This window comes from Moschus berezovskii, chromosome 20 (genome assembly GCF_049115385.1).
Source record: "Moschus berezovskii isolate FMDL1 chromosome 20, NW_MosBer_1.0, whole genome shotgun sequence".
Lineage (NCBI taxonomy): Eukaryota > Metazoa > Chordata > Mammalia > Artiodactyla > Moschidae > Moschus > Moschus berezovskii.
The window spans coordinates 50,026,036-50,052,940 of NC_142479.1; the positions used below are offsets into that span (position 1 = coordinate 50,026,036).

General features: G+C 43.6%; 1 pseudogene; it reads right to left on the reverse strand.

Annotated features, from left to right (window-relative positions):
• Nucleotides 1-9,910: 9,910 nt before the first annotated feature.
• On the reverse strand, nt 9,911-16,337 carry LOC129537285 (small ribosomal subunit protein eS28 pseudogene; annotated as a pseudogene).
• Nucleotides 16,338-26,905: the final 10,568 nt, after the last annotated feature.

The window sequence follows — 26,905 nt, forward strand, 5'->3', positions numbered from 1 at the left end:
CTTCCTCATCTCCACCCCCACCCCTGCTGCAGCCCAGGGAGGCCCAGGTGAAGGGAGAGCTCCGACCAGCATCAAGCATTTCTCTGAACCTTGGGACAGTGGAGACACCACTCTTTCCGGAAACCTGAGCCCCAAGCAACCGGGTTCTCTCTGTACCTCCAGCTACCTCATTTCAATAAAGCCTGTTTTCCCCTCCTCCCGCCTCTTCTGCTCCTCTGTCTAGGGGTAAAGGAGGTTCTCTCCAAGATCGCTGGGGGAGAGATGTGGAAAGAGTAGATGCAAGTTGGCTGAGTTGGAAGCAGCTGAGCTTTATGATCTCAGCTGGGTAAAGAGAAGGACTTACTGGGTGGGGCCTAAGCAGAACCCGGTCCTAGGTTTCCTAATCTGACAGCCGTCATTGGAGGAACGTGGCAAGACCTGGAGGGCAAAGGCGGTGGCGAGGAAACAGTTCGGAGACCGTCGTGAGAGGAAGGCAGGAAAGGAGAAGAGTGGGTCTGTTTGGAAGGAACAGAAAAGGGAGTGAAAAGAGGAGGAAGTTGGGGAAAGGCGAAGGGAAGCGCCCTCTACCCCTTCCCCCTCCTCCCTCCCCCATATCCAGAGCGAGGCCTGGCATAGAGTGGGCCTCAATAAATATTGGCTGGGAAGGCTGTGTACTGTCCGTTTCCTGACAATTCTTGCTTAGCGAAAGTCAGACGGTGGGTCGCCCGACAAACATCAGACTGGCACACAGGTTAACCCTTCTACTCCCGCCCCCAGGCCGGCACCTTTCCACCCAACCGGGACATCGGTGCCCGGGAACCGGCGCGGCTGGGAGACTCTGGCCGTAGCAGCCGCCTCCGAAGTGCGGTCCTTCCGGCTCACGGAGACCGCCCGGGTCTACAGCGCTGGACGGCGTGGGAGGCGCGGCGAACGGGCCGAGGGGTCGGTGGGGTGCGGGGGAGGCAGCGGCAGGTTGGAGCCCCAGGGGCCTGGGGTGGGCGGAGGAGGTAAACCCCAGTTCCGCGCTGACCTTTTTACCTCGAAGCGCCCCCGGGCTTTCCAAACAAGCCGACGCCGCGCCCGCGGGGGTAGCAATTGTCTCCCGGCGGGTCCCACTGACCACAGGTCCCGTTTGGTCAGCGGAGGCGGGGGCAGGGAAGGGGGCCAGAGTCGGGCAGCGCCGAGACGGTAGCAAACCGTCCGCTTTCCCGCCCCGAAGTGCAGTCCAGAGAACGCAGGTCTGCGGCTTCCCGCCCGGTTTATTGATTCCGGGGAGCCCGGGAGCCCCAGTGCCTTGGGCCAGGACAGCTGGGAGCGGGCAGCAGGACCAAGGAGGCGTCTTATCCACTCCATCTATTGATTTCTCGACCATTCAAAGGAAGACAAGGAGCGAAAAAGACTAGCAGTGTGCGCAAGAAACGCCAAGCATTTGCTTCCTAATGAAATTGGTGCTGTTATAGGAGAGGCCAAGTTATCAATAATTGCACAGTCCAGCTGGAGAAGACAAGTGGTTTGGAAGAGGAAGCCCAGATTTCCCAGAAGCTGATACTTTGCCCTCTGTCTTAAAAAAAAAAAATCTATTTGCTTTTCTGCATTTAATTGAAATTGCCACCAAGGTTGGCTTCCCCAAAGGGGTCACCTTGACAGAGGGCACAGAGCAGTGTCTGTGGAAACAAAACTCCCCTTGCTTGGAGCCATTCGATGTCAGCTGATAGAGCCTTCTGGTTGGGGTATTTCTGGATCCTGCAAACTTTGGACCACTGGGCAGAAAACCAAGGAGGAAGGACCTTTTGTTAGAGCAGGACCCAAAGTATGATGACCCTGCACCTCAGACTGGGGCTTACAGGGCCTAGGGGAGGTTGGTCTATTGGATTTTTGGCCATAGCAGAAGGAACCATTTGATTCCCGCCCCCATGGAGGGATGAGGGGCAAAATTCTCTGTTAACAGGCTTGCTCAAAAGAATCCACAATACATCTGAGCGCCCCCCATCCTCTTTGATCCTAACTCCTTTCCTGCTTTGTACTCTCCCCAAATCCTACTTATCTGAGGCCTCAGACTGGTCTACATGGAAGTTATTTATTGCAGAAACAAAAGGTCACTGTATTTTCCTATCTAACTTGACAAAGGAGTGGTTGGTACAAACAATCAAACAAGCAAAACCACATTTTTAAACTTTCCAGAATAGATGACATGCTGCTTCCTTCATAGTCTCCACCATGCCTTTCAGGTAGGGGTTTTTTTCACAGCCATTGAGGGGGCAAAGGGAATTCTATTTACCAGGAAATCTGAAAATACATTTTCTGAAAATTTTAAAGGCCTCCATTCCAACACCTCCATTTACAAGATCTCCAAAAAGTCTCCTATTTTGAAAATAAAACTCTTGAAATAAAGATACACCCCCCTCCTTGATTCTTCATGGGGGGGAAAGTTCTCAGGTTCAAAGTTTGTCAAGGTTTCCGAGGAGTAGCTGCCGGACCCTCCCCCACCATGTAGCCTCCACTCCACCCAACCCTCTGCACCATCTGTTTCTCAGCCCTAAGTGTGAACTTTTCCTCTTTCATTTGCTTTTTTTTTTCAGCGTTTGTTCTTCCAATGTGAGGCCCTTTGATCTGGATGAGAGAGACAAGAAAAAGAGATTTAAAAAGCCCTGAAGTTCTTAACTTTTAACGTGGATGTCTTTGTTGTGAATATTCCTTGCACCAATACCACTGGGCTGCTGGAGGGGAGTTGGTGGGATGGGGCTGGGAGGAGGTGGGGAGGCTAGGGGCCTCTCCTGATGACTAAGAGGCAGAGATCCAGATGAACCTGAGAGGAAGGCCAAGATATGTGGGTTCAAATCATTCAGAGGGTTGGGTGGAGTGGAGGCTACATGGTGGGCCCTGCTTCTCACAGCCTTGTGGCCTTGGGCAGGTTGCCCAGTTTAATTTTCTCCAAGGTGGGCATCTATTTCATAGGGTTGATATTAATAGATAGGTTTATATGTATAAAATATTAGGGAACAGTCCCTAATAAATAAATGTGAGCTATGTTAACACCTATAATTATTAAAGGGAACATGTCCCTAATCAATTCCAGGGTACATCTTGACCCTTTGGGGTACACAGACATTTTCTCTTCTCACACTCATATCTTGGCTGATCCCTGAATGGTGGGTGAGACTAGAGACAGGTTTTGGAGCTAAGGACAGGTAGAGGGGATTCCCTTCTTAGCAGCTGAGAACACTCAGGTGGGTCTGGCTGAGACCCTTTCCTTCAGGTCTCAGCCCACTCACCTGCAGAAGAGGAGAGTTGTCCTGGGCCTCCAGGACTGTCTCTCCCTTCTCTACGGGGAGGGTGGGTCAGAAGTCCTGAAGGCAGACACGTTGAGTTCCTAATTTAGAGTAGTGGAGGGCAAGGGCTCTGTGTAGCTTAGCTTTCAGTGTGGTTCCCCTTAGTTTCAGTGTGGTTCTCTTATCAGCTGGGTGAGTGAGTTTATGCCAGTGAATCAGCTTCCCTGTGCTTCTGTTTCTTCAGATGTAAAATGAGGGAAGTTGAATAAGTGAGATGCATGAGACATGCTTAGGACACTGCCTGGCAGTGTACAGTAGAGGTTTTCTGTTTTAGGTATTCATATAAGACATTTTTATTGAGGTGTGCTTGGCCTTGGTATGCTAGAAGTAGACATTCTTTAACCTTCATCCTCCAGCGCCGTACCTGTAGACTCATGTGGTACCATAACCATGGAGTTTGCTGCTGGGAAGTAAAACAGTTATGAATGAAACAGTTCAGGGTAGCCCCACAGAATATTAGTTCATAGCAAGTGCAACATTGGAATGAGACCTGCTTTGGGCCAGACAGTCTCATTGCATAATTCTGGGAGCACATTCTCACCGTTGTCCATGACTTTGGCACCCCCTGCAATTGTACCAGATTTTATTTTGTGATGGTTCGGTCCTAGCTCTATGAACTTCCTTGCATGGCCTCCTTTATATGACTCAACCATAATATTCCAGATGCTTCATCTTTTGCAATTTCATAGAACAGGAGTTAGAGATGCAAAATATTTAATGTCCATTCCTGGGGGAACAGAATGGATCAGCAGCTGTTGACTTCCATTCAAAGTAGGACCTCTTGGCCACTGTCATTCTCTTCATTGGGAAATAAGTGGATACAGAGAAGAATTTTGTAGGAAGTCAGGAGACCAGAGCTTCCTCTGCCAAGGGCGCCCTTGAATCAGTCACTTAACTTTTCTGTGCCTGCTTTCCCAGTCTTTAATATAAGTTGCATTATCTCACTACAGCTTTACTCATCCTTCCTTCTGATAATAGAAGACGTAAGTGAGAAAGAATGTTAAACTTGGTCTGGGAAAGGGGGTGGTAGGGAGGGGTGGGGAGAGCATCATGTTGTATATAGTCTACAGGCTTAGTTTGAGCTAATTAAAATTACTGTTTCTCCCCCACCCACTCCAGTCAGTTTCCTCCAGCTCTCAAGATCACTAGCTTGGGTCTAGACAATTCTGAGCCCTATAGCCCTTTCTGCCTAGGGGGAGAACATAGGAGGGAGGGAGCCCCATAAAACATGTACCTTCTGTTCCTCAGAGGCTCCAAAGCTCCCTTCAGTTTACTCTGGCCTGACAGCTCCATTTCAACCCCCACCTTGGAGATGAGGCAGCTCAGTATTTACTCAGCCAGAGAGGTTTGCCCAGAAGCCTGGCCTCCCCAGCCAGCTCGGCTGGCTCTGCTCTGCAGCCCCCACCCGCTTCCCTTCCTGGTTCACAGAGAGTTCAGCCCTGAATGGCTTGCAGCCCCCCATCCCCCAGCCCCAGAGGAGCTGCCTGTCCAGGGGAGGCCAGAGGGCGGGGAAGGGTCCCGGTCGTGGGGTCATGCCCTGGTCTCTCCACTGTTGCTGGACCAGTGCCTGGGCCTCCCAGAGGAGAGACGACTCAGCAAATGATTGTCTTTTTGGGGAAGGGGTGTATGGAGATCGGCTAAAATGGGACTGTCAGGTTGGGGACATGATCCAGGACTGCAAAGGGCCATGTTATTAGTGTCATTGAACTACATCTAATGGTAGAAAAATTTAGTAAACTTGTAATAGCTTGGATTCTCTTTCCAAAGATACTAAAAGCCCTAAGACAATAAAGAAGTGACATGCATGTTACCAGCATCACATATGAAAATATCCTCTAACTTCCTAACTTTTTAGACTGTAAGATCCATGAAAGCTGAGATTTCTGTTTTGCTCATTGCTGCATTTCTAGTGCCTTCAACAATGCCTGGAACATAGCTCAGTAAATATTTGTTGGACAAGTGAATATTGAAGCAAATTCCTCTTGTCTAGAAGTCGGTCACTCCCCAAAATGGTGTTCTGAAATGATGTCATTTCAGACGTTTAATTAGTCCAAGAGTGTTACCATGATCAATGGATTCATATGAAAATAATGAAAGTAGGGCGACAGATGGATGCGGACTTAGGAAATATTTTCTTCTTCGACTTCCGTTCATTCATTAAAGGTATTTATCTCAGGCTAATGACAGAATTCCCTTTGCAGCTCCAGAACAAGTGTGCTCCCAGTTTTTGTTTGTTTGTTTTGTTTGAGCTTCCTTTACTGTAGCAAGTGTAAACTCAAGAAAAGACTCAATTTTAGAAATGTCAGGGGTTTGAAGGCCCAGCTGGATGTTTAGATTGGTAGAAATGTTGATAGAAAATAAAGAAACTGTCCTTCTGTAGGGAGATCTAGGTAGGTGCTTCCGCTGCGAACAAGCCTTCCTTTCACTTCTCCATCACTCAACTCAACTCCACAGGGTGCAGTGTCCTTTATACGCCAATGGATCAAGGTTTCCTTTTCTAAAAATGTTTGGGATGTCCTCCCCTTCTAGGCCCAATAAAGTGAAATCACACACGGGAGTTCTTAGGTTTGTTTGGGTCTGAAAGAGAACATTGAGGGGAGCATTACTTTTAATGCTGAACAAAGTCAAGGGCGATAGTGGTTACCTACTGGAAGTTTCTCAGAACTCTTGGGAAGATCATCCATTCTGGTGTGGTTAGTTAGCATTGTTGGAAATTGTTGGGAATTAATGACACCCTCTTGCTTACTCCCACCGTAGCCCTACACATGTGGATCCTGGTCACAGAACAGGAACCTAACTTAAAGCAAGAAAAAGGAAGTGAAAAGTGTCATGGAAAAGAAAAAATCACCTCCAGTTCCTGGAGTTCCTCTCTAGGGTTAGATTTCTAGATCAAGGGCCCCCTAAGAAGAACAGAGTTGGGGAAGGGAATTTCTCAGCAGTGACCTGAAAAAACTCAAAGGTTCAATGGTCCTAGGCATGGGTCTGACAATTTTAACCAGAGTTCTCTGATTCTCCATTTCAGACACAGCCTTTGCTGGAAGCTAATGTTTTGGGGGCTGGGGAGTCTAAAGAGGCAGAAGCTAGGCAACAAGCTGTGCGGAAGAAAAGCCTCCAAGGCATGTGTGAGGAAACAGGCTGGCAGTTGGCAGAAAGAGCTGTCCCACGATCTTCTCCAGCCCCGAGCTTCCCACCCTCCACCACTTCCAGTTACTCCACTGTCTCTCCAATTAATACTCAGTCATTTTTTGGAACTCAATTTTCAATCCCCACCTTTGGGGCCTGGCAGGAGGGACACTACCCTGAGTTAGAGGAAGGCAAAAGGCCACGCCTTCTCTGAAGGATGGGTGGGGTGAGGCAAGTTCCTAATCCTGCAGGGGGTCTGTATTTAGCAATTCAAATTCAGTGATTTGGATGCATTGGATGGGGATTGCAAAGACACCTTTGAAAGGGTGTGCAGGCTTGCCTTGCCACATATTTCAAAACCCGTTGAAATCCACACCTTGGCACATTCCCAAAGAGATATGCCAACTTCTCTCACACGTTCACAGACCTATCTATAAACAAGCATTGTTACTTGTGCCTCCGAAATACAATCAAGCAGACCTTGTACACAGTTCTGCACACGTGGCTGCAGCAGTTAGGGAAAGCAGGCTGGGGAGACAAGTATTGTTACCTGCATGGGAAGGTTCTCTTTCTCTTCACTCTTTGGAATTTATGTTTCGACTGTTAAGTGGTATAAAATGAAGTTTCAAAGAAAAGTTTTCTGCGTAGAGGTGAAAAGGAAGAGGGCCCTTTGCTAAAAACACTTTCCTCTAATCCATCTCTACAGAATTCCCAGGATAGAAATGAAAAGGAAGGAGGCAAGTTATGAGTCATTTCTCTGTGTTGGGTGGCATGGGGCTGTACACTCAGTGGGAAAGCAAAAATTAAGAGAAAGCGAAACAAGCAAACAATCCCAAACAGGACTTCTCCTTCACAGAGTACCAGAGATCTGGAAAGCTGATTTTTTCCCCCTGGTTTTCATTTGGGTGTTTGGACCAGAGTTCAGTAGACTTTACCTGAGTCTCCCACCTTGAGTAGAAAAATGAAAAAGAGCTTGTGCTTATCCCTAGAATGTAATGATGAAGAACAGACAGACAGACACAAAACAAAAGAAAAAAAGCATTCAGTTAGTGCCCCATGTCAGTCCTTGCTTTGGGTTCTTCAACATCCTATTTAAAAAAAAAAATTCAAAAGTGTGTTAAATAAATCTACCAAAAATAATCAGAGTGTCTTCCAGAGTCCTCCCTTTATGAAAAACTCCCTCTGTTTCACTAGGGGAAAAAAATTGTTTTTTAAAATTCCTCTCTTTGAATACTGTCTCTAAGTCAAAGGGATGTGGAAACTGGAAAAATGTTTTGCTTTACTCTTTCTTTACCTCCAGCCCTCTTACATGCAGTTCTCTGAAAAACAGGGTCTTAGGTCTGAATTAATTTAATCAGTACAAAATACTTATTGCTTTTATGTCTTCTGCATTGGCCAGGGGCTGAGCTGCTCCCAATCTCAGATTTCTCCCTTGGAAAACAAAAAAAGACAGGATTCTCTCTTTTTTTCCCTCTCCCCAGAACTCTCTAGTTTTTAGTTTTATTTTTGGTGACAAGTGTAAATGTTTGTTCAGTTGCTGAGACATAACTCAGATTCTTCTGTGGGGTTAGGCGTCCTCTTCCATCCTCTCCTTTCAACTGAGACAAGGCACCAGACATAGTTTTTTTGGAGTCAGAGTGGGTCTCACTCAACACCCTTACTGCCTCTTTCCATTTCAGCCTGGAAGTGAGAGCTGTTTCCTGAATCTTAGGGTCCATTCTCTCTTGAGGTCTGAAGTTCTTGATTGGGAAAGGAGAGAGAAAAGCTCATGGGTCCCTAATGTATGTGAATAGTAATCTTTCTATGTAGATGAACCTGGAGAGAAAGGACTTTCCTTTCCTTCCAACACACCACACACAATTCTGCAAGCTTAATGAAGGGTTTTTAAGGTTTAAGGGATTGTAAAGGCAAGGCTATGGTTTTTCCAGTGGTCATGTATGGATGTGAGAGTTGGACTGTGAAGAAAGCTGATCGCCGAAGAATTGATACTTTTGAACTGTGGTGCTGGAGAAGACTCTTGAGAGTCCCTTGGACTGCAAGGAGATCCAACCAGTCCATTCTAAAGGAGATCAATCCTGGGTGTTCATTGGAAGGACTGATGCTAAAGCTGAAACTCCAATACTTTGGCCACCTCATGCGACGAGCTGACTCACTGGAAAAGAGTCTGATGCTGGGAAGGATTAGGGGCAGGAGGAGAAGGGGACGACAGAGAATGAGATGGCTGGATGGCATCACCAACTTGATGGACATGAGTTTGAGGGAACTCCGGGATTTGGTGATGGACAGGGAGGCCTGGCGTGCTGTGATTCATGGGGTCACGGAGAGTCGGACACGACTGAGCGACTGAACTGAACTGAATTGAAAGGCAAAGGGGAGAAGTGTTTTGTTCAGACCTCTGGCAGATGTTGCCAAATTCAGACTTAGGGAAAAACACTAGACCAATCAGGTATGATCTAAATCAAATCCCTTACGATTACACAGTGGAAGTGAGAAATAGATTCAAGGGAATAGATCTGATAGACAGATTGCCTGAAGAACTATGAATGGAGGTTCATGACATTGTACAGGAGACGGAGCAAGACCATCCCCAAGAAAAAGAAATGAAAAAAAGCAAAATGCCTGTCTGAGGAGGCCTTACAAATAACTGTGGAGAGACGTGAAAAGCAAAGGAGAAAAGGAAAGATATACCCACTTGAATTCAGAGTTCCAAAGAATGGCAAGGAGAGATAAGAAAGCCTTCCTCAGTGACCAGTGCAAAGAAATAGAGGAAAACAATAGAATGGGAAAGACTAGAGATCTCTTCAAGAAAATTAGAGACACCATGGGAACATTTCATGCAAAGATGGGCTCAATAAAGGACAGAAATGGTATGGACCTAACGGAAGTAGAAGATATTAAGAATGTGTGGCAAGAATACACAGGAGAACTGTACAAAAAAGATCATCATGACCCAGATAATCACGATGATGTGATCACTCACCTAAAGACAGACATCCTGGAATATGAAGTCAAGTGGGCCTTAGGAAGCATCACTGTGAACAAAGCTAGTGGAGGTGATGGAATCCCAGTTGAGCTATTTCAAATCCTAAAAGATGATGATGTGAAAGTGCTTCACTCAATATGCCAGTAAATTTAGACAATTCAGCAGTGGCCCCAGGACTGGAAAAGGTCAGTTTTCGTTCCAATCCCAAAGAAAGGCAATGCCAAAGAATGCTCAAACTACCAAACAATTGCACTTATCTCACATGCTAGTAAAGTAATGCTCAAAATTCTCCAAGTCAGGCTTCAACAGTACGGGAACTGTGAACTTCCAGATGTTCAAGCTGGAATTAGAAAAGGCAGAGGAACCAGAGATCAAATTGCCAACATCCGCTGGATCATGGAGAAAGCAAGAGAGTTCCAGAAAAACATCTATTTCTGCTTTATTGACTATGCCAAAGCTTTTGACTGTGTGGATCACAATAAACTGTGGAAAACTCTTTTTTTTTTTTTTACATACAATATAAATGCTTTATTAACAGCAGATCATCCTGGTGGGCCAAGGCGTCAACCCAGACATCCAGCACCCAGTCACAAGTTCAGCGCAGCCTCCGAGCCTCTCGCTCTGACTCCAACAGGGTGAGCACGTTGCCCTCGCGCACGGGGCCTTTCACGTTTTGGATGATGGAGTGGCTCGTGTCGTCCATGAATTCTACGTGCACCTGCGTGCACTGTCCCTGAGAACCAGTCCTGCCCAACACCTTGGTGACCCTGGCAAGCTTGATGGGCTGCACATGGCTCGTGTCCTGGAAAACTCTTAAAGAGATGGAAATACCAGACCACCTGACCTGCCTCTTGAGAAACCTGTATGCAGGTCAGGAAGCAACAGTTAGAACTGGACATGGAACAACAGACTGGTTCCAAATAGGAAAAGGAGTACGTCAAGGCTGTATATTGTCACCCTGCTTATTTAACTTACACACAGAGTACATCATGAGGAATGCTGGGCTGGAAGAAGCACAAGCTGGAATCAAGATTGCTGGGAGAAATATCAGTAACCTCAGATATACAGATGACACCACCCTTATGGCAGAAAGCGAAGAACTAAAGAGCCTCTTGAAGAGAGTGAAAGAGGAGAGTGAAAAAGTTGGATTAAAACTCAACATTCAGAAAACTAAGATCATGGCACCTTGTCCCATCACTTCATGGCAAATAGATGTGGAAATAGTGACAGACTTTTTTTTTTTTTTGGCTCCAAAATCACTGCAGATGGTGATTGAAGCCATGAAATTAAAAGATGCTTACTCCTTGGAAGAAAAGTTATAACCAACCTAGACAGCATATTAAAAAGCAGAGACACTACTTTGCCAATAAAGGTCCATCTAGTCAAAGCTATGGTTTTTCCAGTAGTCATGCATGGATGTGAGAGTTGGACTTTAAAGAAAGCTGAGTGCTGAAGAATTGATGCTTTTGAACTGGTGTTGGAGAAGACTCTTGAGAGTCCCTGAGATTGCACGGAGATCCAACCTGTCCATCCTAAAGGAAATCACTCCTGAATATTCATTGGAAGGACTGATGCTGAAACTGAAACTCCAATACTTTGGCCACCTGATGTGAAGAACTAACTCATTGGAAAAGACCCTGATGCTGGGAAAGATTGAAGGTGGGAGAAGAAGGGGACAATAGAGGATGAGATGGTTGGATGGTATCACTGACTCAATGGACATGAGTTTGCGTGAATTCTGGGAGTTGGTGATGGACAGGGAGGCCTGGCGTGCTGCAGTCCATGGGGTCGCAGAGTTAGACATGACTGAGCAACTGAACTGAACTGGCAGATGTGGAGAGAAACACCTTCCCAATAATGAGATACCATTAACTACTAACCCAGCTTTCAAATCAATGTTGCCTTTGGATATTTTGATGGCCATCTAGCTGCTTCTTAGCTGTAGAGAGAGATGGACTCTGTTCCCTTCTCTCTTTCCCCACACATTTCCTGAACATAATTCAAGAGTCTTTTGTTTCTCCTTAGGTGAGTGAGTTTCCCAAGACATATCACTGCTGAAGCTGACAACTGCTGGGTATTCCTTGCTTATTTCAACCTCACTGGTGCCCATCTGAGAAAGACTTAGAGAATGAAAGTGGGACAAATGAAATTGGGGCAAAAGAACAACAAAAAGCTTGGATATGGAAGGAATGTAAAGACTTTATCCTTTATACCCTCATTCAATCTTCACTACAATATTCTGGAGTTGGCACCACTTGCAATGGGGAGATCACTATTTATAAGGGAGATTCCCCTGATTTTGAACTGTTTTATATACTAGAAAATACTCCTTTATATGGAATGGGAGTTTGTCTCCTTAGGACTTGCATCCATTGAGCTTACTCCTTTGCTGCCTTCTGGAGGCAACCCACAGCTCTTAATTGCTTTTCCACAGGCTGTCTCCAAATATTTGAAGGGAGCTGTCATGTGTACCCCTCGAGTAATATACATTTCCAGTTCCTTAATTTGTTTCTCCTAAGACCTGATTTCCAGATCTTTCCTCATCCTGCTCTTTCTTCCTTAGTTAATATTTTCTGCAAAACAAAGTGTCTAGAATTGAACAGAAAATATAAAGTGTGATTAGACCAGGTCTAAGTAGAGTGGAAATTTATATCTCTTGATCTGGGCACTATATATCTGTTGGTACAGATAGAATAGCTTGAGCAGGGAAAGACAATGGAGCAGGCTGGTGAGAAATGGGAGGAATCCTTTCTCTCTTTCAAACTGTGTCCATCTACTTGACCTCTAGGGCTGCATTAGTCACTGATACTATGATCCACACAAATCCCCAAGGTCGGTGAGGAAGTGGCCAGATTGGCAGCCATTGTGGGGAAAAAACATTTGCTGAGCTGAGTCTGTGTAATTTGTGAGAAGAGAAAGGAGCATTAGAGTAGAGAAACAATGTGGAAGGTGAGAAGGAGCAGCCCTCTTATCTCAAGAGAAGGAAGTGCAGATTTACCTAGGCTAAGGCAGCTTCTCTAGTTCTGCTGTCCAGGTAACTCTACTTCTTTTGCATTGCTTTTCCCTACTTCACTTCTTGGTGGCAGGTGTTATTATTTTTGTTATCATTATTGTTGTTATTGACATTTATATAACACTTGATTATTAGCCTTTATGTCTCATCACATCTCTGGGAGGTTAGTATGATCATTATTCTCACATATGAAGAGCCTAAGGCTCAGAGAAAATAAGTAATGTACCCAAGGTCACATATCTGAAAAGCAACATATCATTTCCTTTTTCTGACTCTGACCCTCTAGAATTTATATGTAAGTCCACATATCTGGATGCAATGCATTTAGGATGTCAGCCTGTCTTCCACCTTATCCTACTCTTAACCCTTCCTTAGCTCTCAGACCACCAGTTGTTTTTTGTAGAGTCTGAAGTCACTGCTTTTTTCCTGTGGAAGAAGAGAAATCAAGCAGACTACCCCAATATTCAAGATGACCAGGTTTAACTAGGGAGTGTGTGTGTGTGCATATATATGTGTGGGTGTAACCCTTAAAAGATCAAGAATTCTTGCAAACAGAGTCCAAGTCAGATATTGGTTGACTCCTGGATTCTATGAAAACCCCATATGGTCCAGGGTTTGTCCATTATGGGAGGTTTTGCTTCAGGAATCTTCCACTTGTGGGGGGTGTCTTCTCCAAGTTTCGAAATATGTAGGCACTTTGAATGTAATTGACTTTGATGTTGAGGGGTTCAGGTTTGGCATATTACAGCAAGCCTGAGGACAATGGGAAGGGGGCTATTAACATGAATTTGGGAAGAGATTCTCATTGAGAACCCATTATGATGGGTATGCAAATGCTATGACTTCCTAGGTACTGGGAGTTGTGATACAGGGATGGATAAGAAGTGGGGGTTTTCAGTTTTTTTGCCCAGGTGTCTGCTTTCACGTGAATCAGCCTCCCCCTACACCTCTCCTGCCCCTCCCCAACTCTATTGGAGATCCTGATCATGGAAAACATATAGATCAGAGCTTTGAAGCCTTTGAGTAATAAGCAGATCAAAAATCTTCAACTCCTTCCACCTGTGAGCCTCCCATCACTGGCCAACAGAGTCAGGCTCAAGGCAGCTGGAAAGGCAGAAGCCTGGAGGCCATGAGGAACTTCCCCTCCTGTAGCTCAGTCCTGATCCTGGGGACTTATGGAGTGGTTCTGACAGCAGAATTAACATGATGGGAAGTCTAGGGTGAGACAGGAAGGGGAGAGAGAAGGGACACATTTGGATTAGGGTCTGGCATCTAGTCTCCTGCTTTATGCAAATGTTGCTTTAGCCCCAGAGAAGCCACATTCCAGGACTAGTTTGATGTTTATTTAAAAATACACAGACTTTGCAAGCCATCTGGAAAAGGCTCTGAAGAGGCTTCTGATAAGGGCATCTCACCATATCCCAGCAGCAGGGCAGTAAATCTAGAACATGCAGAAACATCAAAAAAAGCCCTTCCTTGATCAGATGTTGTAAAGAATTTGCCAAGTGTGCAGATAAGGAGATCACTAGAGAGAGTGCATGTGTGAGTCCTTCAGAGAAAGTCCATTTATTTTCTCCTTCTCCGTTACCTTCTGCTGTCTAGCCAAGCGAGGCCTGCAAACAAGTGGGAGGTGGGCGAGCACTGTCTGTGAGGCTACACAGCCCAAGTCACATATGGCCTCTCTTCCCCAGGTGCCCCGCAAAACAGGAGGGTCTCGCCTTTCCTTATCAGTTTTGAAATACGAGGCACAGAGACTCAACGGCTGCCAAGGGAAAAGGCTATCACAGAGCAAATACCTGAAGGGGAGAGACATATTTGAGAAAGAACAGATAACATTTTCAACATATTTAGAGATCCCAGTCCTCGTCCAGCTTCAGTATCCTTTCACCTGAGCTTTTACCAGTAAGATGTGTCAAACAAATTAAACTATTCAGGGGAAGGCATTTTGCCAGTCCTTTTTCCTTGTGCTGAAGCTGGCCTGGAGACAACCATACTGAAATTATGGGTCTTGGTAATTTCACAAGCTAAGGGACTTCAAGCACGCCACTTTTTTTTTTTAAATAAACACCAACTGCCTTTTATTATTCAGTTCCAGAAACCTTTCACAAGATGGTACAAAAAAGAAAGAAAAAGAAACACACTCCCATCCAAAACTTTACAACCACAGCTCAACTAATGATATTTTTTCTATTGTTCCCAGTCAGCTCCAAACCCACTGTGTGCAAAGCCCATTTTTCCATGCATCTAAATGATAGATACAGGCTATGAAATTCTTTATTCTATTTGTAGCAGCTTATGCAGGTGCAGCCAAACACAAAGCTTCAGGACTGTACACAAACTTTACAATGTGGGATTTGAATTGAAAATATGAAACATAAAATCTACACAAAACTGATAAAAATAAAGCACAGATATCAGGACTGAAATTTATAACCCATGTGTGAAAGGGAGTCTTGTTTCCTTTCAAGTGCTTTATTCTGCTATAAAACAGTTGAGATGAAGATGTAAAGCTTTGTGGTTAGTTTAAATTATACACTCTGTAGGTACTATACCAATTTTAAAAGTTATACATAGACCAACAGATGTCCATCAGTTCATCTGGGTTGACCAGATGCTCCATCTGGATTGCAGAAAACAAACCAGGCCAATGTGGAAAGAAAATCCACCTGTGCAACTTGTTTGCAGAGTTTACTGATGGGCACATTGCACTCCTGGTCCTTGATGGCTACTGCTTTCTTCATCAGAGCTATCATTATAGGCGTCACCCCTCTGACCACCTCCTGAGCCCTGAGTGCTATCAAATTCTTGAAGCTCTACCTCCTCTGTGTCTCCAATAATATTTGGAACTTCTGGTCTAGATGGCAGAAGATCGTCTAATTCAGAAAGCCTGTCTAGGTTGATCCAGTTGTTTTCAGGAAACTGCACATTAAACTTTATGTAAAGATCACCTTTTTCAAAGCGATTATGATACTGTGGCATTCCTTCATCTTGAACTATAAGAACACATCCTGGTTCGATTACTTTGCCAGATGGGTATTTTACCACAATCTGATGTCCATCAAGGTGCTTAAATGTGAACTGAAATCCACACAGAGCTTCAACAAGTCCTATCTTATATGTCAAATGCAAATCACTCCCATCTCTCTGGAACACCTCATGTTCTTTGTCTTTTAGCAAAAGAAAAATGTATTCTGGGTCCACTCCTGGGACCTGGTCTGCTTCCCCAGTAAATGTAATTCTCTGTCCATGTTTCATGCCTTTGTCTATGTGGACTTCAAGAATCTTGACTTCTTTAATCACCTTCTTCCCTTCACATTTTTTTTACAGCGGCCCTTTTCATTAATTACCTCTCCTTCTCCATTATAGTCAGAACACACAGAATGCATCCCTGGAGCCAGCTGTTTGATCATGATGTGACCACCTCGACCCCAACCAGCACTACACTTCTGAACAGCTCCAGACTTCTCACCTTGGCCACTGCATGCACTACAGAGCGCATTCTTGCTGAGTTGTAGTTTGGTTGTCTTGCCATTACACAGGTCTTCTAAAAATACTTTGAGTGGATGCATCATGTCTTCTCTTCTTCTGCCATTTCGACTTCTGCTCTGATTGACCATGAAGCCAAATAAGCCTCCACGGAAAATGTGAGAGAAAATATCATCCATGCCACCACTTCCACCGCTACCTTCCCGAAGACCTTGTTCTCCATATCTGTCATATAGTTCGCGCTTCTCAGGATTTGATAGCACTTCATATGAAAACTTATTTCTTTGAATTTGTCACCAGCATTTGGATTCTTATCAGGATGGTATTCTTTGTCTAACTTTCTATACGCCTCCTTCAGTTCGTTCTCGCTGGCGCCACGCGGGACGCCCTGGTTGTACAGTTTCCTGTCGGTCACGTTCGCCATGACGGCCGGCCCGGCAGTGCACAGGCAAGAAGGCAGAGAAGCAGGAGGAGCGGAGCCAGGCCCTAAGCAGCGGCGGCGGCGGCGGGGGCGGAGACAGCGAGCAGGCACGCCATATTTTATCTTCTTTGCAGATAGTCACTCTCAACCCCTTGACCAAAGGGAGTATCAATTTTTGCTGAAATCATTAAATAGTAGTGATGGGGGGGGGTTTACAGTTCTTTCTTTCTTTCAGCAGTTCTTTATTAAAACTACTGCTGTACACATAGAGACGAAAACAGGATTAAAACTGAATAACCCATTGGAATGCAGAGTTCCAAAGAATAGTAAGGAGAGATAAGAAAGCCTTCCTCAGTGATCAGTGCAAAGAAATAGAGGAAAACAATAGAATGGGAAAGACTAGAGATCTCTTCAAGAAAATTAGAGATACCAAGGGAATATTTCATGCAAAGATGGGCTCAATAAAGGACAGAAATGGTATGGACTTAACAAGCAGAAGATATTAAGAAGAATGTGTGGCAAGAATACATAGAAGAACTATACAAAAAAGATCATCACGACCCAGATAGTCACAAAGGAATGATCACTCACCGAGAGCCACACATCCTGGAATATGAAGTCAAGTGGGCCTTAGGAAGCATCACTTCGAACAAAGCTAGTGGAGATGATGGAATCCCAGTTGAGCTATTTCAAATCCTAAAAGATGATGCTGTGAACGTGCTGCACTCAATATGCCAGCAAATTTGGAAAACTCAGCAGTGGCCCCAGGACTGGAAAAGGTCAGTTTTCGTTCCAATCCCAGGCAATGCCAAAGAATGCTCAAACTACCAAACAATTGCACTTATCTCACACGCTAGTAAAGTAATGCTCAAAATTCTCCAAGTCAGGCTTCAACAGTACATGAACCGTGAACTTTCAGATGTTCAAGCTGGAATTAGAAAAGGCAGAGGAACCAGAGATCAAATTGCCAACATCCGTTGGATCATTGGAAAAGCAAGAACATTCCAGAAAAATATCTACTTCTGCTTTATTGACTATGCCAAAGCCTTTGACTGCGTGGATCACCACAAACTGGAAAATTCTTAAAGAGATGGGAATACCAGACCACCTGCCCTGCTTCTTGAGAAATCTGTATGCATGTCAGGAAACAATAGTTAGAACTGTTCATGGAACAAAAGACTGGTTCCAAATAGGGAAAGGAGTACGTTAAGGCTATATATTCAACATATGCTTATTTAACCCTGCTTATTTAACTTATATGCAGAATACATCATGAGAAACACTCGCCTGGATGAAGCACAAGCTAGAATCAAGATTGCCAGGCAAAATGTCAATAACCTCAGATATGCAGATGACACCACCCTTAAGGCAGAAAGCAAATAGGAACTAAAGAGCCTCTTGATGAAGGTGAAAGAGGAGAGTGAAAAAGCTGGCTTAAAACTCAACATTCAGAAAACTAAGATCATGGCATCCAGTCCCATCACTTCATGGTAAATAGATGGGGAAACAGTGGAAACAGTGACAGACTTTATTTTTTTTGGCTCCCAAATCACTGCAGATGGTGACTGCAACCATGAAATTAAAAGATGCTTCCTCCTTGGAAGAAAAGCTATGACCAACCTAGACAGCATGTTAAAACACAGAGATATTACTTTGCTATTGATGCTTTTGAACTGTGGTGTTGGAGAAGACTCTTGAGAGCCCCTTGGACTTCAAGAAGATCCAACCAGCGCATCCAAAAGGAGATCAGTCCTGAGTGTTCACTGGAGGGACTGATGTTGAAGCTGAAACTCCAATACTTTGGTCACCTGATGCGAAGAACTGACTCATTTGAAAAGACCCTGATGCTGGGAAAGATTGAGGGCAGGAGGAGAAGGGGATGACAGAGGATGAGACGGTTGGATGGCATCACCGACTCGATGGACATGAGTTTGAGCAAGCTCTGGGAGATGGTGAAGGACAGGGAAGCCTGGCGTGCTGCAGTCCATGGAGTCACGAAGAGTTGGACATGACTGAGTGACTGAACTGACTGAACCCATATTGGGATCATGATTGTTGTTCAGTTGCTCAGTCATGTCTGACTTTTTGTGATCCCATGGACTGCAGCACGCCAGGCCTCCCTGTTCATCACCAGCTCCCGGAATTTACCCAAATGCATGTCCATTGAGTTGGTGATGCCATCCAACCGTCTCATCCTCTGTCGTCCCCTTCTCCTCCTGCCCTCAATCTTTCCCAGCATCAGGGTCTTTTCAAATGAGTCAGTTCTTCGCATCAGGTGACCAAAGTATTGGAGTTTCAGCTTCAACATCAGTCCCTCCAGTGAACACTCAGGACTGATCTCCTTTTGGATGCGCTGGTTGGATCTTCTTGAAGTCCAAGGGGCTCTCAAGAGTCTTCTCCAACACCACAGTTCAAAAGCATCAATAGCAAAGTAATATCTCTGTGTTTTAACATGCTGTCTAGGTTGGTCATAGCTTTTCTTCCAAGGAGGAAGCATCTTTTAATTTCATGGTTGCAGTCACCATCTGCAGTGATTTGGGAGCCAAAAAAAATAAAGTCTGTCACTGTTTCCACTGTTTCCCCATCTATTTACCATGAAGTGATGGGACTGGATGCCATGATCTTAGTTTTCTGAATGTTGAGTTTTAAGCCAGCTTTTTCACTCTCCTCTTTCACCTTCATCAAGAGGCTCTTTAAAAAAAAAAAAAAAGAGGCTCTTTAGTTCCTATTTGCTTTCTGCCTTAAGGGTGGTGTCATCTGCATATCTGAGGTTATTGACATTTTGCCTGGCAATCTTGATTCCAGCTTGTGCTTCATCCAGCCCGGCATTTTGCTTGATGTACTCTTCATGTAAGTTAAATAAGCAGGGTGACAATATACAGTCTTGACATAGTCCTTTCCTGATTTTGAACCAGTCCATTGTTCCATGTTGGCTTCTAACTGTTGCTTCTTGACCTGCATACAGGTTTCACAGGGATCATGCTAGAGTTCTTTTATAGGTCAAGTTAAGGCTTCATGAGCCTCTTCAGCTCTCACTTTAATCCTTCCCATCATCAGCACTACTTGTTAGCTAAAGAAATGGAGGGAAAAGGAATTTCAATTAATTGGAGGCAACATTAAAGGAATCCAAGAGTGACAAGCTTGCAGAGGTGGTTCTGATGGGAGGTCCATGACAAGCCAAACAAAAGGAGTAAGGAGGAGGTAGGGTGTATTCTGAGGAATTAATAATCTGAAATGTACTACCAGGAAGAGACTAATTCTAGATTCCTATAGCTTCAAATCGGAGAAGGCAATGGCAAGCCACTCCAGTACTCTTGCCTAGAAAATCCCATGGATGGAGGAGCCTGGTAGGCTGCAGTCCGTGGGGTCGCTACGAGTCAGAGATGACTGAGCGACTTCACTTTCAATTTTCACTTTCACACATTGGAGAAGGAAATGGCAACCCACTCCAGTGTTCTTGCCTGGAGAATCCCAGGGGTGGGGGAGCCTGGTGGGCTTCCGTCTGTGGGGTCACACAGAGTCGGACACGACTGAAGTGACTTAGCAGCAGCAGCAGCATAGCTTCAAATTCTCTTAAAATATAAGCATAGCTGGGAGGAAAGAAAATTCTTAACATTGTGAAAAAATGAGGTCACAAGTTTAAAGAATGAAAACATACTGGGTTTTATGAGGGGATCTTGAAAAATGAGAAGAAGAGAAGAAAGAGAAAGATGGGTGTTTAAGTCTCTTTCCTTTTAGAATTGCAATACATATTCCTAATGTTCTTGGCCTTTCATATATCCTTGAGACCTGGTCTTACCTGGTTACATTTCCCTCCAAAACATGGTACTCTTTTCTATTTTGACTTCTAATAAGCTCTTCCATTTGCCTGGAAGATTTTCTACTCATTCTATATCTGGAAAACCTCATCCGTCTTCCAAGATGCAGCTTAAATATTTCAAGGAAGATTTCCCACCATCCCTAGCCAGAGTGAATCTCTGTCCTTATCTGCTCTGCCCATGTCTCTTAATTTCACCACTGGGCCCTTACATGGCATGTGTTTCTTGTTCTTATGCCTGTTCATTTTTTTATCCTTAATACCTGGGGGGAAAGACAAATCTTGTAAATAAATATGAAATATTGAAAAGATAAGTGAATGAATACAAGAGTAAAGATGAGTAGATCAAACATTTGGCATAGGTGACATAATATTAACAACAGACAGATGTAACAAATATATTTAATTTTGAGTTTTCTCTCTTCTTCACATAACATAGAGATCTTCAAGATTTAAGTAACAATAATTTTAGTAAGGAGGGTATTTGTCTCACTAACTCATCTCTGTAGCATCATTCAGTTCCAGGCGCTATATTTTAAGAGCATCTTAGACTCCCTGAATTGGAAGGAACCGTGAAGATTATCTGGCCCAGTCTCGTTTTTATGACAATGTTTTCATCAAGTGGTTGTCCAGCCTCTTGATTGCAACTCACCCATCACCAAAGTAAGGGAGCTAACAACTTCCTAACACAGTCAGTTTTCTCTTCAAACCTTATTTAACGTGAGATTTGTTTTAATAAACTTTCTCCCTTTGCTCCTAGGGCTAATCCTTCAGCTATCAGAAGACAGTCATAATGCCTTCCCTACCTCAGTCTTTCCCATTCCAGGTGAAACCCTGTTATCCTTCAGCAGCTCATTATATTACATGACAATATCACCCAAGAAACCAGAGGAATGTGCTTTGACCAAACCAGGTGCAGAGTATAAACTGTTCAGCATAGCGCCACCAGCACAGAGGTCCATTAGGACTGTAGCATTCTCCTTTTTCTTGCAATCCTACCAATCCTTATGGAGACTTGTTCAATATTCGCTTATGTTTCAAGCTCTTTACACACAGTTCAGTTCAGTTCAGTTCAGTCGCTCAGTCGTGTCGGACTCTCCGCGACCCCATGAATCACAGCACGCCAGGCCTCCCTGTCCATCACCAACTCCTGGAGTACACTCAAACTCATGTCCACAGAGTCGGTGATGGCATCCAGCCATCTCATTCTCCGTCGTCCCCTTCTCCTCCCGCCCCCAACCTTTCCCAGCATCAGAGTCTTTCCAGTGAGTCAACTCGTCGCATGAGGTGGCCAAAGTATTGCAGTTTCAGCTTTAGCATCAGTCCCTCCAATGAACACCCAGGATTGATCTCCTTTAGAATGGACTGGTTGGATCTCCTTGCAGTATAAGGGACTCTCAAGAGTCTTCTCCAACACCACAGTTCAAAAGCATCGATTCTTCGGCGATCAGCTTTCTTCACAGTCCAACTCTCACATCCATACATGACCACGGGAAAAACCATTGCCTTGACTAGACGGACCTTGGTTGGCAAAGTAATGTCTCTGCTTTTTAATATACTATCAAGGTTGGTCATAACTTTCCTTCCAAGGAGCAAGCGTCTTTTAATTTCATGGCTGCATCTCATTTAATTCTTTTCTCATTTTGTACACGATGAAACTGAGACTTGTAGAGGGTAAATACTTGCCCAGAGTCACACTATGAGTACTGTATTTCTATTAATACAGGTTGTGATTATTTTTTGTTTTGTTTTGTTGATTTTTGGGGGCAGTCATACCCAGAGTTAACTCCTACTGAAGCATCTATTTTCTGCATGTGTGATGGCTTAGTCATTATTTCCACCTTCATAAAGTAATTAAGAAGGTTTTTATTTTCCCAAAATTTTATTATACAAATTTTCAAATATTGAGAAAATATTGAAAGAATAGTACAATGAACATTGTACATCTACCACCTGAATCCAGCGGTTATCATTTTGTCAGGTTGGTTTTATATAACTTTTTATTTATACATCCATATTTCCATCCATGAATTTCAAAATAGGTTGCACTTCTCCCTTAAATTTTTTAGTATGCATTTCCTAAGAATAAAGAATATTGTCCTATAAAACCAATTGTCACACCTAAAAAAGTTGGCAAGAATACCCAGTTCTTACAAACTCCTTTAACTTTCCCAAAATATCTTTTGCAGAAAATTGTGGTATAATACACATCACATAAAATTTACAATTTTAATAATTTTTAAGTGTACAGAGCACAAGTGTTAAGCACATTCACTTTGGTGCAAATAATTCTAGAACTCTTTTCATCTTGAAAAACTGAAACTCCGTATCCATTAAATAATCACTCCTCATTCCCTTTTTCCCCAGGCCACGATAACCACCGTTCCGTCTATCTCTATGAATTTGACTACTCTGTATACTTCATTTAAGTGAAATCATACAATGTTTGTCATTTTTATGACTGGCTTATTTCACCTAGCATCAGTTTAGTTCAATTCAGTCACTCAGTCATGTCCGACTCTTTGTGACCCCGTGAATCACAGCACGCCAGGCCTCCCTGTCCATCACCAACTCCCGGAGTTCACTCAAACTCATGTCCATCGAGTCAGTGGTGCCATCCAGCCATCTCATTCTCTGTCGTTCCTTTTTCCTCCTGCCCTCAATCCCTCCCAGCATCAGGGTCTTTTCCAGTGAGTTAGTTCTTCGCATGAGGTGGCCAAAGTATTGGAGTTTCAGCTTTAGCATCAGTCCTTGCAATGAACACCCAGGACTGATCTCCTTTAGAATGGACTGGTTGTATCTCCTTGCAGTCCAAGGGACTCTGAAGAGTCTTCTCCAACACCACAGTTCAAAAGCATCAATTCTTCGGCACTCAGCTTTCTTCAGAGTCCAACTCTCACATCCATACATGACCACTGGAAAAACCATAGCCTTGACTAGATGGACCTTTGTTGGCAAAGTGATGCATAATGTCCTCAAAATTCATCCATGTTGTGGTGTGGGAAATATAGATTTTCCATCCTTTTTAAGAATGAATTATATTCCATTGTGTATTTCTGTTCTGTTCTGGTCAGTCGCTCAGTAGTGTCCGACTCTTTGCGACCCCATGGACTGTAGCCTACCAGGCTTCTCCGTCCATGGGATTCTCCAGGCAAGAATACTAGAGTGGGTTACCATTTCCTTCTCCAGGGGATCTTCCCGACCCAGGGATCGAACCCGGGTCTCCTGCATTGGAGGCAGACGCTTTAACCTCTGAGCCACCAGGGATAACCCCATTGTGTATTTATATCATATTTATTCATTCACCTGTTGATGGACACTTGAGTTGCTTCTACCTTTATGCTATTTTGAATAGCGTTGCAATGAACATGAGTGCATAAATATCTTTTGACGCCTTTATTTGAATTCTTTAGAGTATATACCCAGAAATGGAATTGCTGGGTTGTATGATAATTCATATAATTTTGAGGGGAACCTTTATACTGCTTTCCCCAGCAGCTGCTCACTTCTTACCAACAATGCGCAAGGGTTTTAATTTCTTTACATCCTTACCAATGCTTCTTTTCATTTCTTTCTTTCTCTTTTTCTTTGATGGTAGCTATTCTAATGGATGTGATGTGGTTTCTCATTGTGGTTTAAATTACTTTTCTTTAATGATCAGTGATGCTGGACATCTTTTCATGTGTTTATGGCCATTTGTGTATCTTCTTTAGAGAAATGTCTATTCAAGTCCTCTGCCTATTTGTAAGCGAGTTGTTTATTTTTTGTTGTTGAATTGTAACAGTTCTTTATACATTCTGGATATTAACCCCTTCTCAGATAGAAGATTTGTAAATATTTTCTTCCATTCTGTGGATTGCCTTTCACTCTATTGATTATGTCCTTTGATGAAACAGTGACTTTTTAAATTCAAAATACCTTTGTTCCAACTGAACTTCATGTCTTTGCATGTTTTATCTCTACCTAGAATGTCCTCCTACCTTCTTCTGTTTGGATAGCGCTTATGCATCCTCTAATATTCAGCCCCATTGTCGCTTTTTCCACTCCATCTGTGTTGGAAATTTTACAACTGTATTCCTAGAGTATTCTCTGCAGGAGCCTCTATTATGGCTTTTAGTCTAGTGTGTTATAGCCCTCTGATTACCTTGAAGGCAAAGACCACTTTGTTCGTCTTTATCTTAGTAGCGCCTAGAACAGTGGCTCATAAACCCCTATTGAACTAGCAAGTGTTATATTTAGCTGAACACTCTGAACTAGAGAGGTCAGAGGAAGTCACCAAGAATGGAGGAAAGTGATGATGATTAAAAAGCATGTGTGTAATATTTTACAATCATCAAATAATGTAGACATAGATTATTTCATTCCACCCAGCTTTATTGAGGTGTGATTGATAAAACTTGTATGTATTTAGGTTGTACAATGTGATTTTTTTTAAAAAGTACAATGTGATGATTTAATATACATATACATTGTAAAATTATTACCACAATCAAGTTAATTAATACATCCATCACCTCACATAATTTTGTTTGCTTTTGTTTTGTGTAAGAACACTTAGTATCTACTCATTCAGCAAATACCAAATATATAAGACACTACTATTAACTATGGACCTTTATCAGCAAATTTATATCTCTGCTTTTTAATATGCAGTCAAGGTTTGTCATAGCTTTCCTTTCAAGGAGTAAGTGTCTTAATTTCATGGGGGCAGTCACTGTCTGTAGTAATTTTGGAGCCCAAGGAAATAAAATCTGTCACTGCTTCCACTTTGCCATGAAGTGATGGGACTGGATGCCATGATCTTATTTTTTTTTAATGTTGAGTTTCAAGCCAGCTTTTTCACTCTCTTCTTTCACCTTCATCAAGAGACTCTTTAGTTCTTCACTTTCTGCCATTAGGGTGGTATCATTTGCATATCTGAGGTTGTTGATATTTCCCCTGACAATTTTGATTCCAGCTTGTGATTCATCCAGCCAGGCATTTCGCAGGATATACTCTGCTTATAGGAGTTTCCCAGGTGGCTCAGTGGGTAAAGGATCTGCCTGCAATGCAGAAGGTGCAGGAGATGCAAGTTCAATCCCTGAGTTGGAAAGTTCCCCTGAAGGTGGGCATGGCAACCCACTCCAGTATTCTTGCCTGGAGAATCCCATGGACAGAGGAGCCTACTGCTGCTGCTGCTGCTAAGTTGCTTCAGTTGTGTCCGACTCTGTGCAACCCCATAGACGGCAGCCCACAAGGCTCCCCTATCCCTGGGATTCTCCAGACAAAAACACTGGAGTGGGTTGCCATTTCCATCTCCAATGCATGAAAGTAAAAAGTGAAAGTGAAGTCGCTCAGTCGTATCCGACTCTTAGCGACCCCATGGACTGCAGCCTACCAGACTCCTCCATCTACGGGATTTTCCAGGCAAGAGTACTGGAGTGGGTTGCCATTGCCTTCTCCAACAGAGGAGGCTGGCAGACTACAAAGACTTGCAGAGTTGAACACAACTGAAGCAATTAAGCACACATTCACTCATGCACACTCTGCATATAAGTTAAATAAGCAAAATGACAATATACAGCCTTGTCATACTCCTTTCCCAATTTTGAACCACTCAGCTGTTCTATGTCCCATTCTAACTATTGCTTCTTGACCCCCATACATGTTTCTCAGGAGACAGGTAAGGTGTTCTGGTATTCCCATTTCCATATAGTCAAAGCTGTGGTTTTTCCAGTAGTCATGTACGGATGTGAGAGCTGGACCATAAAGAAGGCTGAGTGCAGAAGAATTGATGCTTTCGAGTTGTGGTGTTGGAGAAGACTCTTGGAAGTCCTTTGGACTGCAAAGAGATCAAACCAGTCAATCCTATAGAAAATCAATCCTGAATATATATTGGAAGGATTGATGCTGAAGCTGAAGCTCCAATACTTTGGCCATCTGATGCAAAGAGCTGACTTATTGGAAAAGACCCTGATGCTGGGGAAGATTGAAGGCAAAGGGAGAAGGGGCAGCAGAATATGAGGTGGTTAGATAGCATCACTGACTCAATGGACATGTGAACAAACTTCAGGAGATAGTGAAGGATAGGGGAGCCTGGTGTGTCGCAGTCCATGGGGTCACAAAGAGTTGGACATGACTTAGTGACTGAACAACAACAACACGATAATATATACTAGTTTCTGTAAACTTATTCATCTTATGACCAAAAGGTTGTACCTTTCGACCAACATCTCCCCATAGCCTCTATATCTCAGTGCTTAGCAACCACCATTCTACTGTTTGTTTCTATGAGTTCAACTGTTTTAGATTCCACATATATGTGAGATCACACAGCATTTGTCTTTCTGTGTCTGATTTATTTCACTTAGCATAACGTCCTTCAGTTTCATCCATGTTGTTGCAAATGGCACAATCTCTTTTTTAAAGACTAAATAATATTCCTGTGTGTGTCACATTTTCTTTCTCCATTCATCTGTCAGTGCATCCATATCTTGGGAGTGAAAGCATGGAGTCCTAACCACTGGACCACTAGGGAATTCCCAGGCTGTTTCCATATCTTGGCTATTGTAAATAATACTGCAACAAACATGAGGATGAAGACATCTCTTCAACACACTGATTCCATTTCCTTTGGATGTATACCCAGAAGTGGGATTGCTGGATCATACAGTAGTTCTATTTTTATTTTTTTGAGAAACTTCATTACTTTTTTCCATAATGGTTGTCCAAATTTACATTCCCATCAGCAGTGTACAAGGGTTCCCTTGTCCAT